The sequence below is a fragment of the Gorilla gorilla genome, chromosome 6, assembly GCF_029281585.2.
Source record: "Gorilla gorilla gorilla isolate KB3781 chromosome 6, NHGRI_mGorGor1-v2.1_pri, whole genome shotgun sequence".
NCBI lineage: Eukaryota > Metazoa > Chordata > Mammalia > Primates > Hominidae > Gorilla > Gorilla gorilla.
In genome coordinates, this window is record NC_073230.2 from 84,262,938 (window position 1) to 84,278,638 (window position 15,701).

The window sequence follows — 15,701 nt, forward strand, 5'->3', positions numbered from 1 at the left end:
GTTCTCTCCTCACCACCACTGCCGCCTCCCGGGTTCAAGCAATTCTTGTGCCTCAGCCTCCAAGTATCTGGGACTACAGGCGCGTGTCACCACGCCCAGGTAATTTTTGTATTTTTAGTAGTCTCACTCTGTTGGCCAGGTTGGTCTGGAACTCCTGACCTCCAGTGATCCACCCGCCTCAGCCTCCCCAAGTGCTGGGATTACAGGTGTGAGCCACCATGCCCGGCCGAGACCTTGTCTCTTAAAAAAGACAAAACGGGGGCAGGGGGAGGGGCAGCACAGAACAGAAACAGAACTTTGGGGAACAGAGACACGGCGCCGAGTTGAGCAGAAACCAGGGCAGAAGCACCAGGCAGAGATGGAAGACTGAGTTTCATCGAAGGAGTGGGATCCTGGGACCCAAGGGAGCGGGAGCACAGTAAGTAGGGATGAAGATGGCGAAAGCACGACCTGCCAGAGCGCTTGCTGACGAGCCACACTCCACACCTACTACGCGCTGTCACGTGCTTGACAAAACCTGACACACAACGCACAACGCTAAAGTTTATTGCTCAACAATGCAAATACAGTTAACATTACCGTACACTTAAAAATGGTTAAGACGGTAAATTGTATGTTACGTTTTTGTTTTTTGAGATGGAGTCTGGCTCTGTCGCCCAGGCTGGAGTGCAGCGGTGTGATCTCCGCTCACTGCAAGCTCTGCCTCCCGGGTTCAGGCCATTCTCTTGCCTCAGCCTCCCAAGTAGCTGGGACTGCAGGCGCCCGCCACCACGCCCGGCTAATTTTTTTGTATTTTTAGTAGAGACGGGGTTTCACCGTGTTTGCCGGGATGGTCTCGATCTCCTGACCTCGTGATCTGCCCACCTCGGCCTCCCAAAGTGCTGGGATTACAGGCATGAGCCACCGTGCCTGGCCATGTTACGTGTTTTTTTAACCACAATTTAAAATTAAATGAAGGGGGCTGGGTGCAGTGGCTCACGCCTGTAATCCCAGCACTTGGGGAAGCTGAGGTGGGCAGATCACAAGGCCAAGAGTTCAACAGAGAACTCCTGGCCAACAGACTGAAACCCCGTCTCTACTAAAAATACAAAAATAGGCCGGGCGTGATGGTGCATGCCTGTAATCTCAGCTACTCGGGGAGGCTGAGGCACAAGAATCACTTGAACCTGGGAGGCAGAGGTTATCGTGAGCCCAGATTGTGCCACTGCACTCCAGCCTCAGTGACAGAGAGTGAGACTCTGTCTCAATAAATAAGTAGGCTGGGCACAGTGGCTCAGGCCTGTAATCCTAGCACTTTGAGAGGCCGAGGCAGGTGGATCACGAGGTCAGGAGTTAAGAGACCAGCCTGACCAATATAGTGAAACCCCATCTCTACTAAAAATATAAAAATTAGCCAGGCATGGTGGTGTGCACCTGTAATCCCAGCTACTTTGGGAGGCTGAGGCAGGAGAATCGCTTGAACCTGGGAGGGGGAGGCTGCAGTGAGCTGAGATCATGCCATTGCACTCCAGCCTGGGCGACAAGAGCGAGACACTATCTCAAAATGGAAAGAAGGAAGGAAGGGAGGGAGGGAGGAAGGGAGGGAGGGAAGAGAGGAAGAAAGGAAGGGAAAATATGTATTATCTCAGCAAGTAAAATGCAGATGAAGGAAAAGGACAATGATCATTTGAATGGAAGATGGATCCACTGTAATCCAGGTATGGGAGAATACTGAACACTAATGTCAAAAGAAACAGAATGTGCTGACGATCTGCAAGGCATTTCACAGAAGACAAAGAACACAAACCATGGAGAGAAGACTAGCACAATCAAATAGTGGGAGGTGAGGAAGGTAGACAGAATTCATGATTTTGGAATGTGCACAGTTTATCATCAGACATTCTGAGAAAGAAGGAAGTGAACTATCTCACTGGTACTGCTATATTGTCAAGTAAAATATTCAACTAGGTTAAAAGTGTCTGTCAGACATATCAATTTGGAGGCAAGCTGCAAAAATACACAGGAAAAAAGGTCTTAGAAGTTGAGATTAGATAAACTCTTTTACGGGATACAAAGAAAACCAAAAAAGTAGAAAACGGGTTCTAAGAGGACACTCCTGAAAAGGCAAGAAAAGGAACCGACATTCACTTATGAAATTCACACTTCCTGAATGTCTACTATGGACAGAGCATGATTCCAGTTATGAGGAAGGGGAAATGAACACACAGTCAAGTCATAAATGAGCATTGGGGAAAGAGGGGAAAGCTGAGGGAGCGCTACATCATCACATCAACTGAGCATGGACTTGGGGAAATAAGGTACACCACAAGCTGTGACTCAATTCACAAGCACAGGTGGAGGACGAGGTTTTGGTATCTGAATGCCTAAAGAAATAAATAAAATCGAGGGCAGAAAATAAGTCCAAGGTATTTTTAAAGCAAGGAAGGAAAGAAAATGGAAGATAAAAAGAATGAACATAAAAGTCTCAAGTTAATTTTTATGTCAGACTTCCGAATGCCCCAAAATGAAACAATTCTGTAAGGCCGGGAGCAGTGGCTCAGGACTGTAATCTCAACACTTGGGGAGGCTGAGGCGGGTGGATCACTTGAGGCCAGGAGTTCAAGACCAGCATGGCCAACATGGTGAAACCCTGTCTCTACTAAAAATACAAAAATTAGCCAGGCTTGGTGGCATGTGCCTGAAATCCCAGCTACTCAGGAGGCTGAGGAAGGAGAATTGCTTGAACCTGGGAGGTGATGGTTGCAGTGAGCTGAGTGAGATCATACCAGTGCACACCAGCCTGGGTGACAGAACAAGACTCCGTCTCCAAAAACCAAACAAAAAAACAAACAAACAGCCCACAACAATTCTCTAATGGCGAGGGAGTAAATAAGTGACCGATAATGCTGGAGGAAGAGGAAGTGAATGGGTCCCCAGTATAGGTTAGAATGAAAAAATCCCTACCAATGTAAATCAAATATAAAATAAACAAAAGAGTTCATGTATGTGTGCGGGAAGGAAAGTGATATTTGGGGGTTGGGAGGTGTTACTGAGGGTACTGAATACATATAAACAACTCTTTAGTCACTCCCAAAGGTCTGGGATGAGCATTTTTTAACATTTGATACTCTACTAACTTACCTGGACTATGTTGACATGGAAATTCACCTCCCGTTATCCACAGCTCCTCTCCCTGCTCCAACTTAATGATGACGTTTGGCTTGGTGATATCATATCTTGTTAATGGGAAAAGAAGAAGGACTTGGGCAAGTTGCTCGGCTTCAGAATCTCCGAAGTACAAGATGTTGCCTCCTCATAAGCTGCGTAACAGAAATGCTCCATTTTTTACCTTATCAAAGTTAGAACCTTTCAATGAAGAATAATATAAACACTGCAGCTAGTGCCCACAAGGAATTAAATGGTGTTGTCACTTATTTCTTCAAACTCAAGCATAAAACCCCATTCAACTGAGAGCATTCAGAAAGCAAGCTATCCTCACCCAAGGAAACTAGATGGCTGTAGTTCTCCAACATCACATCCCCGTATGCTATCTTCTCATCAGGGTCCAGTTGCTGCCACTCCTCCTGGGTGAAATCCACAGCCACATCTTTGAATGACACTGGCCCCTGTAACGGCAACATGATCAGAATTGGGAGATATGGAAAAGGGATAGGGGGATAACATTTTACAAAGCTCACTGGTGAAGTTAACCATGAACATTGTATACCTTATTTTATGTTACAGATTATGGAAGGGAAATCATATTGGAAACACATATCCTTTGGGGTCCTTTATATATATACAAAAATAAAAACCCAAAACACAACTGAGCTCCTATTTTGCAACTGAACTGAGTTTTGGGGATATGAGATGAGTGAAACACCATGCCTGCTCTCAGAAAGCAGACAACCTAATAAGGAGATAAACATGTAAACAAACACAAGCATTTTACTCCTTGTCACTTCTTTTAGTCTTCTTTGCTGCCAGGCCCTCCCCTTCTCCGGGACCTCTTCATGTTGGAGTGCCCACCACTCAGTTCCTGGTCTTCTTCTTCCTAACTCACTGCTCTGGGGCTCTCACCTAGTTTCAGCTCCTTGTTCTTTTGGCTCTTTTATTCTCATAGCCAGTGGCCTCTGGCTATCTGCATGACTGATTTTATCTCAAACATCTCAATCTCACAGCAATAAATATTCGTTAAATGAATGAATGCCCAAAGCTGTTATTAGAGTAATGCAGACAAGGTGCAGAATGATTTAACAAAAGAGGATCAAATTATTTTAACTTTATGCCATCAGATTAGCCTTCACAGACTCAGTTAACTTGAAGTCCTTAAAGATGAATCGTGTATTCTATGGGATGAAGGAGAGGAAGAATATGATGAGGTGTAAAAGTACCAATGGCAAACATGAAGCAGCTTCAATTTTTAAGAGGTTGGGGCTGGGCATGGTGGCTCATGCCTATAATCCTAGCACTTTGGCCGAGAAGGGAAGATCATTTGAGCTCAGGAGTTCGAGACCAGGTTGGGCAACATAGTAAGAACCTTATCTCTGCTAAAAATAAAAATTTTTTTAAAAATTGGCTGGGCATCATGGCACATGCCTGTAGTTCCAGCTACCTGGGAGGCTAAGGCAGGAGGATGGCTTGAGCCTGGGAGGTCAAGGCTACAGTGAGCTGTGAATGCAACACTGCACTCCAGCCTAGGCAACAGAGTGAGACCTTGTCTCAAAAAAAAAAAAAAGGAAAATGCAAAGCTCCTGGGCTCCAGCAATCCACCTGCCTTGGCCTCCCAAAGTATTGGGATTACAGGCTTGAGCCAGCATGCCCCGCCCAAACTTGCAGTTTAGAAAAAGGAAGCGCCCAGTAAGCATGTTGCATTATCCTGTTATTTATAAAGAACATATCAACAAGGGGTTCAAACCCAGTGATACAGCTAGGACCATGTAGATCCCAAGAGATAGCAGAGGCAGAGCCGCTAGGCTGGTGGGCTGAGAAACTAAAGCAGAACATCCAAGCTTATCCACAGGCAGGCCACAGGAGCTGATAAAATCACCGAGAGAGAGTAATAACTTTCTGGGTTAAGTTAGTCCAGAAGGCAAGGAGGTGGTAGGGGTTAGAAGACTGATCAACCAATAAATAACATAAAATTACATGTCAATACCACTTACATCAATACAAATACCCAAAATGAAACATAACCAAACAAAATCCAGTACCAGATTAAAAACATAATATACAACAGACAAACAGGACTTGAATTATTCCAATAATATAGACTAGTTTAATATTTGGAAATCTATTAATATGATAAGCCACTATAACACAGCAAAGAAGAAAAATCTTGTATCCATGAAGATACTTGAAAAAGCTTGACAGAAAAAGCTGATTTAAAAAAACAAACTAAAGAAAATAGAAACTGATGGATACTTCATTAACATCAATATTATTATATACACAAATATAAATATTACACCCTAATATGCCATAGTACGTATGATATGTGACATATGTATTTCAATTACACACAAGCACATATATACAGTTTGCGTGTATACACACACACACACACACACACACACACACACACACACTCTTATGCCTCAGTCTTCTCGGTCCGAAAGTCAGGATTTTACTTAACAGGGAAAAACTACATATCTTCCCACTAAGATCAAGAACAAAGTATTAATAAAATGCTCATTATCTACAATTAGAGAAGAGAAAACAATTAGAGGAATATAACTAAGAAAAAGTAAAAGTGCTTGGGCACGGTGGCTCACGCCTGTAATCCCAACACTTTGGAAAGCCGAGGTGGGCAGATCACCTGAGGTCAGGAGTTCAAGACCAGCCTGGTCAACATGGTGAAACCCCATCTCTACTAAAAATCCAAAAACAACAACAAAATTAGTTGTATTATTAAGGTCAACTTAATAATACAGAGATACCAGTTTCCCTAAATTACTTTATAAATATGCAATACCAATAAAAATACCAAAAAGCTTTTTCCTGGAACTAGATAAGCTGACACCACAGTTCATATGAGGTGGAAGGAAATCAAAAACAGCTCAGGGAAAAAAAACATTTGGACATGGATAAAACTGGATCCAGGCCAGGTGTGGTGGCTCATGCCTGTAATCCCAGCACTCTGGAAAGCTGAGGCAGAAGGATTGCTTGAGGCCAGGAGCTTGAGACCAGCCTTGGCAACATAGCAAGACCTGTCTCTACAAAGAAAAAAATATATATATTAGAAAAAACATATAGACAGAGACATGAGGACTTCTGCCCTCAGGTGTGATAAATTAACAAGTACTGGATATACCCTCCAACCTGAAACATCACACACCAAAGAAAAACAAAATCAAAAACAGAAAGAAAAATAAAACAAGAACATATACGAAGCAATGATTTGTTTTTTTGTTTTTGTTTTTGTTTTTTGTTTTTTGAGATGAAGTCTCGCTCTTGTCTTCCAGGCTGGAGTGCAATGGCACAATCTCGGCTCACTGCAACCTCTGTCTCCCGGGTTCCAGCAATTCTTCTGCCTCAGCCTCCCGAGTAGCTGGGATTACAGGCGTGCACCAGCAACCCACATAATTTTTGTTTTTTTAGTAGAGATGGGGTTTCACCATGTTGGCCAGGCTGGTCTTGAACTCCTGACCTCGTGATCCGCCCGCCTTAGCCTTGTTGTTGTTGTTGCTGTGATTACAGGTATGAGCCACCACGCCTGGGCTGAAGCAATGGTTTTCAAGGCACTGATTATCAGGCAGTAGAGTTATCTATGAGTGATGGGAAATAAACAAGGTGAACCAATCAACTTCTGCCTTGAGCGTTTCCAGGCCACGGCGCATGGAAGAAGAACAGAGGCAGATGTGAGGAGAAAGAGTTGTGGGATGGGAAAGTGGGCAGGAAATTACAACCCATAAGGAAGAAAAGAATCAGTCCATCAAAACTGGCCCAGAATTGACACAGAGTTCACAACCGGCACAGAGCACTGAGAGAGTTCATCGTTCTATTCCAAATGTTCAAAAAAATCAAGACAGGCAAGATGTAAAAAAGACCCACGCTAACCTTCTACAGATAGTACAATATCTGAGATGAAAATTATACTGGAAAAGATGAACAGCATCGTGGAAAAAAGAGATTAGTGAATATAAAGACAGCAACAGAAGTTACATAAAATGAAACAGAGAAAAAAGAATTAAAAGCAAATAAAGAGCAACAGTGTGTTGTGGGAAAATTTCAAGTGGCCTAATATACAGGCAACAAGAATCAATGGAGGGGAGGTGGTGGGTACTTGAAGAGATAATGATAAAAATGTTCCCCAAGTGATGACACCATAAACCCAAGATCCAAGAAGTTCAATGATCCCCAAAACAGAAACATGAAAAAAATGATACCATGACATATTGCAATCAAATTGTCCAAAACTAGTGATAAAAAGTTTAAAACAATAAGGGGGGAAGAAAAAAAGACACGTTATATATAGGGGAACAAACATGAGTATGAGATCAGATTTCTCTTAGAAAAAAATGTAAGCAGGAAGACAACAGAGAAACATATTTAAAGCACTGTGGAGAAAAATCCAGCAAAAACACCTTTAAAAGCAAAGACACAATGAAGACATTTGCAGATATATAATAATTCATCATCAACTAGAAGAAATGTTAAAGAAAGTCCTTCAGGCAGAAGTAAAATGACAGCAAATAAAAATTTAGATTTACACAAAGGAATGAAGAGTACCAGAAATGGTAACTGTGTATTTTCTCTCATTACTTAAATCTCTTTAAAAGATACCTGGGCCAAGTGTGGTGGCTCACACTTGTAACCCCAGCACTTTGGGTGGCTGAGGCAGATGGGTGACCTGAGGTCAGGAGTTCGAGACCAGCCTGGCCAACATGGCGAAACCTCGTCTCTACTAAAAATACAAAAATTAGCCGGGCGTGATGGTGTCTGTAATCCCAGCTACCCAGGAGGCTGAGGCAGGAGAATCACTTGAACCCAGGAGGCAGAGGTTGCAGTGGGCCAAGATAGCACCCCTGCACTCCAGCCTGGGGGACAGAGTGAGACTCTGTCTCAAAATAAATAAATAAATAAACAAATAAATAAATAAATACTGTTTAATTAACAACAACGTAATAGTGTGTGGCACTGATACCACCTGTAAAAATAAAATGAACAACAGTGTAAAGACCAAGAGGAGAGAAATGGAAGTGTCCTATTGTAAGCTTCTCTTATTCTAAGAAAAATGGATATCACTTAAGAATAAACTATGACAATTAAAGTTGCATACTATAAATTCTAACTCACTAAAATAACAAAACAGTGTGATAGCTAAAAACCCAACAAAAGATATAAAGTAGAATCATAAAAAATTCTCAACTAATCAAAAGGAAGGAAGACAAACAGAGACATTTTAAAAAGAAACAAAGAAGATGAGACTAAAAGAAAGCAAAGACAACGGACTATAACCTAACTCGTTTTATCAATAATCACATTACATGTAAATGGTTTATACATTCCCAATTATGAGACAGAAATAGACTGATGAAAACAAGCAAGATCCAAATTTTGCTGCCTGTAAGAAATAATACTTTAGATATAAAGATGCAAATAGGTTAAAAGTAAAAGGATGGAATAAGATATACCATGCATGTATTACTCACAAGAATGCTACATAAATAACAAAGTACACTTCACAGCCTGGAATATTAGCAGGGATAAGGAAGGCCATTTTACAAAGTGGTTAATTAATCAACAGGACGTAATAACCTTGAACATTTATGTATCTAACATAACACATAAAGCAAAAAGTGGTAAAATTGCAAAGAGAAACAGAACCACAACTGCAGCAGATTTCAATCCCCTCTCCCCCACAATTGATACAAGTGGGCACACAATCAACAAGGATATAGTACACCTGAACAACACAACCAACCAACTTGATCTCATTAACATTTATCAAACACTCCACCCAACCAGAGCAGAACAAGCCATCTTCTCAGGCATGCACAGAATTTTCCCAAGACAGATCCTGTTCTGAGCCATAAATTTAAGAGGTTCCATGTAGCATTCGAGACAAAAATTCACAGTCTAAATCTAATCATGAAGAAAGATCAGGGAAACCTAAATTTAAAGACTTCTATAAAATCATTGGCCTGTATTCTTCAAATGTTATAATGGCACTGTGGAACAAATCCGTATTAAACAGACTTAAAAAGCATGAAAACTAAAGGCAATTAACAGTCCTAGACTGAATCTTCTACCAAAAATTAAAAATTGCTATAAAGGAAATTATTGGGAAATTGGCAAAACTGGAAAATGAACTACAGTTTAGATAAAAGTATTAAATCAATGATAAATTTCCTGAATTCAATTACTGTGCTATGGATATTTAATAGAATATTCTTGATTTTATGAGCTCTAATCTAAAACTTTATAGGGTAAAGAGGCATGACACGTTATACCCACTCTCAAATAGTTCAGAAAATATATATATATATATAAATATATATATATACACATACGTATATAGGCATATAAATGATTAATGTGGGAAAATGTTAAGAACGAAGTATCTGAACAAAAGGAAGTATCTGGGATTTCTTTGTAAAATCCTTGCAATTTTTATGAAAATCTGAAATGATTTCAAAATAAAATGCTAAATAGAAAATAATGCTATCAAATATATATGTATATGTTTGCTATCAAACATATATGTATATATTTGCTATCATATATATCAAATATATTTCAAAAAGACTCAGAAACCAACTTAAAGGGATTCCGTCTGGCCAAAGATGGAACCACTTAATTTTCAAAAAGAATCACAACTTCTATGTACTGAAATATTTACTATCTGTTTAAACCCATGAGCTCATGATGGTAACAAAACAAAATACCCTCCTGCTTAAAAGCCTACTCAATATTTTAGAAACTGTCTTTCCTGCATGAATTACATAAACAAATAGAGAATAGAAATTTATCTTTAGAAAAGTATTCTAGGCCAGCCGTGGTGGCTCATGCCTATAATCCCAACACTGGGAGGTTAAAGAAGAGGATCACTTGAGCCCAGTTCAAGACCAGCCTGGGCAACATAGAGAAACCCGTCTCTACTAAAAATTAAAAAATCCGCTGGGTATTGTGGCATGACTATACTCCCAGCTACTTGGGAGGCTGAAGTGGGAGGATCACTTGAGCACAGGAGTTTGAGGCTGCAGTGAGCCATAAACGTGCCAGCCTGGGCGACAGAGTGAGACTGTCTCCAAAAAAAGAAAAGAAAAGTATTCTGGCTAGTAAATAAAGAAGAAATGGTAGAATTAGCAGATCACCATTTTGCCTCCCCTAATGAAGGCAAATCACAGCAATAGTAAATCACAGCAATAATCAACAGTCAATAGTTCTTAACTTCACAAAAACAAAGAAGGTAACACGTGCCTCCAGAAGTAGACAAATGCCACGTATGGTATAGTTGTGTGAAAAGAACTGAACATAAACCTGATTAGACTTCCAGATCAAACTACCAATTTTACCAAGGCATACAAGATATTTTTTAAAAATGTGCTAAAGGTGAAACAAGGGTAACACAATCCAAACTGAGGATGACCAACCCAGTTTCTTCAAAACAATGAGCACGCAGGAGACATACTATGGGAACTATTAAAAGATTTAACCCAACTGCCACGTGTATTAAGAAAGACAGTATTATGGGTTATTCCTAACCCCTTTTAAAAAGATTCCTTATTGGCCAGGTGTGGTGGCTTACACCTGTAATCCTACCACTTTGGGAGGCTAAAGTGGAAGGACTGCTTGAGGCCAGGAGTTTGAGACCAGCCTGAGCAATACAGTGAGAATACATTTCTAGGCCGGGAGCAGTGGCTCACGCCTGTAATCCTAGCACTTTGGGACGCCGAGGCGGGCAGAATGCCTGAGCTCAGGAGTTCGACATGCATGACACGGTGAAAGCCAGTCTCTACTAAAATACAAAAAAAATTAGCGAGGTGTGGCAGCGTGCACCTGTAGTCCCAGCTACGCGGGAGGCTGAGGTAGGAGTATCGTGTGGGCCCGGGAGATTGAGGTTGCAGTGAGTTGTGATCACGTCTCTACACTCCAGCCTGGGTGACAGAGCAAGACCCTATCTCAAAAAAAGAAAAAAAGAAACAAAACAAAACAGACTTCACCATTTAAAGACAAACAAATACTTACAGATGAATCTTTTTAAAAGCCAAGAAAAGAGAGACTCCATGGAGAAAATATCAGTTTGGAAGTAACGGATGTCAAAGGCAGACAAAGGGTCCTGTGAGGAAGGGGCTAGGAAATGCACGCTGGATTTGACTGCAATTAACTCACTGGTCACCTTTACTGACTGACTTAGCAAAGTGAAAAGGACAAAACGAAAACACTGAGAAGTGAAATGAGAAACAGAAATGAGGAAATCTTCACAAGAGAGTAACTGTTTGTATTGTTTGCTGTGCAACCCAAACAAAAAGACGAACAAATATTTGACGGATGATCACGTCATTCATTCCCCCCATAATCTAGGACTCAACAGTAAAAACAGAATTGTTTACTTGGATCACGATATTTCCGTCCCTGGAAAAATTATATGCACCAAGTTCTCCTTGGGCAGCAGGCCCTCTGCTTACATAAGCACCAAGAATAAGCCATAAGTTACAGTAATTTAATGGTTGTTGTTAGGAAAGCTATCCACAATTATACCAACTTGAATGAAGAAATTTTTCCAAGTCCTAGAAAATCTTTTAAATCCACAAGTAACAAAATTGGTTTCTCCTTATAATCAATGCAAACGATGTCATGGATGGTGATATGGTTTCGGTGTGTGTCGCCTCCCAAATCTCATGTTCAATTGTAATCCCCAATATTCCCTCTTCCTCCTGCTCTGGTGATGGAAGATGCACCCACTTTCCCTTCACCTTTCACCTGACTGTAAGTTTCCTGAGGTCTCCTCAGCCATGCTTCCTATGATAGAGCCTGCAGACGTGAGCCAATTAAACCTCTTTTCTTTATAAATTACCCAGTCTTGGTTGTTTCTCTATAGCAGTGTGAGAATGGACTAATACAGATGGCATTTTCCTTTTGTGATGACTGCCAAGAATATCAGTCCTAGGTGCGGCTCAATTTCAACAGCCTTAAAATATACTACCCATACATACAAGCTTCACAAATCATTTTTGGTGCTGATCTGCCACACTAACTATATTTTACAGGATAATGTCTATTTCCACATTCCCATTTTAAAGTATGAATCCTGGCTGGGCTCGGTGGCTCATGCCTGTAATCCCAGCACTTTGGGAGGCTGAGGCGGGAGGATCACCTGAGGTCAGGAGTTTGAGACCAGCCTGGCCAACATAGTGAAACCCCGTCTCTTCTAAAAATACAAAAAATTAGCTGGGCATGGTGGCGCACGCCTGTAATCCCTGCTACTCAGGAGGCTGAGGCAGGAGAATCACTTGAACCCAGGAGGTGGAGGTTGCAGTGAAGTGAGATCATGCCACTGCACTGCAGCCTGGGCAACAGAGCAAGACTCCATCTCAAAAAAAAGAAAAAAAAAGTATGAATCCTTACAAACCTCTTAAAATGCATCATAAAATAAAATTGAGGAACATATACACAAGCAGGAAAACTCACCTGCAATGTGTTCATTTTCTGCTGCTCTTAGAAACTTGCAGAGACTGTGGCTGATAGACCTAGAGGGGCAGAAGCAGGTCACTGAAGTCATGAGGGCTCCGGCCTGCAAAGGCAGAAATCACCTGCATAAGAACCACAAAAGAAAGCTCAATAGGCTAACACCCTGTGAACACTCAACCTGCAAACACTCAGAAGGGTCTAAAAGAGCGATACAGGGTTTCGCCATGTTGGCCAGGCTGGTCTCAAATTCTGGCCTCAAGTGATCCACCTGCCTGGGCCAACATGGCAAAACCCCGTCTCTACTTAAAAATAACAAAAAAAATCAGCCAGGCATAGTGTCACATGCCTGTAGTCCCAGCTACTCAGGAGGCTGAGGCACGAGAATCCTTTGAACCTGGGAGGTGGAAGTTGCAGTGAGCCGAGACCACGCTGTTGCATTCCAGACTGGGTGAGAGACACTGTCTCAAAGAAAAAAAAAAAAAAAGAGTGATAAGGGAAGCATGCGCCTTAACTCTAGGATAATCAGGTAGTAATTAGATGAGTTAGACTCTCATGGGTAACACGACTCCTTTTACAAATAGTCTGCCATCATCATCAAATACAAGGTGCAAAAAGAAAAAAAATTCCCATTATACGGCTCATGTTTTTTGTGGTTTGTTGGTTGAGACAGGGTCTCAATCTGCCACCCAGGCTGGAGTGCAGTGGTGCATTCACGGCTCTCTGCAGCCTCGACCTCCTGGGCTCCATCCATCCTCCCACTTCAGCCTCCTGAGTAGCTGGGACCACAGACGCATCCCAGCATGCCTGGCGACTTTTGTATTTTTTGTAGTCAGGGTCTCCCCATGTTGCCTAGGCTGGTCTCTAACTCCTGGTCTCAAGGGATACTCTTGCCCTAGCCCCGCAAAGTGCTCGGATTACAGGTGTGAGCCACTGCATCCCGCCCGCATTTTCTTATTGTCTCTTTAAACTGCTTAAAATAAGCCATAGGAATTGAGTATGTGAGCTCTCAGAAATGAAATGAATGTGTATAAAATATGGTTTTGTTTCTAAATTATCTAACTGAACTTGGTTATTGCTGCACCTAATAATCTTCTATTAAGAAAACTAGGATACGGGAGAAAGAACACTGGCCTGGGAGATAAGTCTCCTGGGTTCTACTATGAGCAGCTCTACCCACAAAGCCGGTGACCTGGTCAAGTCACCCACCTGCTAAGGCCCAGTCTCTTCCCCTAGCAACTGAGGCAGCAGCAGAGAATCCCTGCAGACTGTTCCTGCATTACTACGATTCTCCCCGGGCAGATCTAAGGGGGGAATCAGCAGACACTTAAGTGAGAGAATAGAAGTGCTGACGGACGTTTAGAGGCGGTCGAAATCTGGAGCACGGAGAGGAGGAGGAAGGACTGTTAGGGGTTAGGGGGAGTGGAGACGACGTCCGCAGCTGAGGGTGGTGACACCCTCCACGCCTCCGTAAGCCTCGTCCTCCCAGATCTTCCCATGCAGCGCCTGTTCGGTGCAGCCGGACCCTGCCCTGAAACCCAACACATGTCTCTCCGGCAAGCAATCGGGACGCTCCCTCTGCCCCACACTCTAAGGTCCCCAACACACGGTGACTTCACCCAGGCCCTTCTCGCTCCGCGCCCGAAAACCCAAGACTTACCCTCCTGGGGCTCCGCAGCCTCTACCCCACGGCTCCCGAGAGGCCGGGGCGGGCTGCTGTCGCTGGCACGCACGTCTGCTCGCGAGGTCCCCTCCTGTCCACCTCACCAAGGCTGTTCTGCTCCCGAGGGGCCCGGGCCGGGCCTATGGGGCAAATCCAGGCGGGTGTCCTTATCGGGGCCCAGATCCGCCTCCCTGGGGCTCACCGTACAGCGACGGCCAGCGCCAGGCCGCCGAGGACACACACGGGCCAGGCCCAGGTCCCGTCGCCCCTTTGCCTCCGCCACCACCTCCCGCCCGGCCCCTCTGGCCCCAGCGCCGCCGGCTCCGGGGTTCACGCTCAGGGGTCCCGGCTCGAGCCTCTACCCGGCCCGCGTGAACCCTGGGCCGCACAGCTCCCGCCCGCCTAGGTGCTGGTCCGGGCGGTCAGCGTCCAGCCCCGCAGACTCGGTGATTCTCGTCCACTAGAGGCCAAAGCCTGGGAACGAGAGCAAGCGATGACCTGAAGAGGCGCAGGAAGCGAGGGCAGGGCGGAGGTGGCGCGCATGTGCGAGCACGCATGCGCGAACACGCACGCAGGCAGAGGTGCACACGCGCAGGAGTGCACCGGAAGTCCGCCTCCCGGGACACCCACCGCAGGTCCCAGGACAAGTAACGGACTCTATTTCCCATGAGCCTACGCGCTCCCCAAGTTTAGGGGCCGTCTTAAGTGTCTCTACCCCGCCTAGAGGTTAAGAAGCTCCAGGCTATGAGCTTTGGCAGCCCTGAACCCCGGACTGAACTTCACCTTTGTCTTTACTCCCTTTTAGGGTCAAGTCCAGGGCTCCGTTACTGGGTCCTGGAGCCCAAGTCCTTTGGGTTAGAATGGAGTTTCCCATAAGGAGAAGGAAAGGAAAGGGTGTATCATGGTCACTGCTCTGAAATGCTGAGAAGTTTCACTCAAATACTGGGACAGGATAAATGCCCAGCGATGCTTTCCAAGGAACAAAAAGAAAATAGAATTTGTAGCTGGGTGCGGTGGCTCAAGCCTGTAATCCCAGCACTTTGGGAGGCCGAGGCAGGCAGATCGCGAGGTCAAGAGATACAGATCATCCTGGCCAACATGATGAAACCCTGTCTCTACTAAAAATACAAAAATTAGCTGGGCGTGGTGGCGCGTGCCTGTAATCCCAGCTACTCGGGAGGCTAAGGCAGGAGAATCACTTGAACCTGGGAGGTGGAGGTTGCAGGGAGCCGAGATCGCGCCACTGCACTCCATCCTGGCGACAAAGCGAGACTCCATAGCTTTTCCAGATCACACAGCGAATGCCTAAAACTGTAGAGAAATAAGGACATACACACACAAATTGAACGAAGAAGAGATACCTGTGATCTTACCTTCCCCAGGAGGATTATGTTTAGGGTTAGGTTATGTTGACCAAAAAGAGTCA

The 15,701-nt window shown here is 43.8% G+C and overlaps 1 protein-coding gene and 1 long non-coding RNA gene across 6 annotated transcripts in view; both read right to left on the reverse strand.

Annotated features, from left to right (window-relative positions):
• The window catches only part of POM121C (POM121 transmembrane nucleoporin C), a 57,731-nt gene extending 54,472 nt beyond the window's left edge, over positions 1–3,259 (reverse strand). For 3 of the 4 annotated variants that reach the window (XM_031012961.3, XM_031012962.3, XM_031012960.3), the window contains exon 1: positions 3,121–3,257. The gene's annotated coding sequence lies outside the window, so the exon portion shown is untranslated. Of the gene's footprint in view, positions 1–3,120 lie in introns of all 4 variants that reach the window. The other variant, XM_063708167.1, reaches the window with a different exon arrangement.
• Positions 3,260–3,287: 28 nt separating this feature from the next.
• On the reverse strand, positions 3,288–14,408 carry LOC129534735 (uncharacterized). Of its 2 annotated transcripts, none has more exons than XR_008681421.2 (4): positions 14,273–14,408; positions 12,616–12,718; positions 3,479–3,605; positions 3,288–3,299 (listed from the first exon to the last, which is right to left on the reverse strand). It is a non-coding gene; the product is annotated as an uncharacterized lncRNA (long non-coding RNA). The 2 variants fall into 2 exon arrangements; XR_008681422.2 differs by having other exon boundaries at positions 12,616–12,737; positions 14,273–14,392.
• Between the last annotated feature and the right edge of the window lie 1,293 nt (positions 14,409–15,701).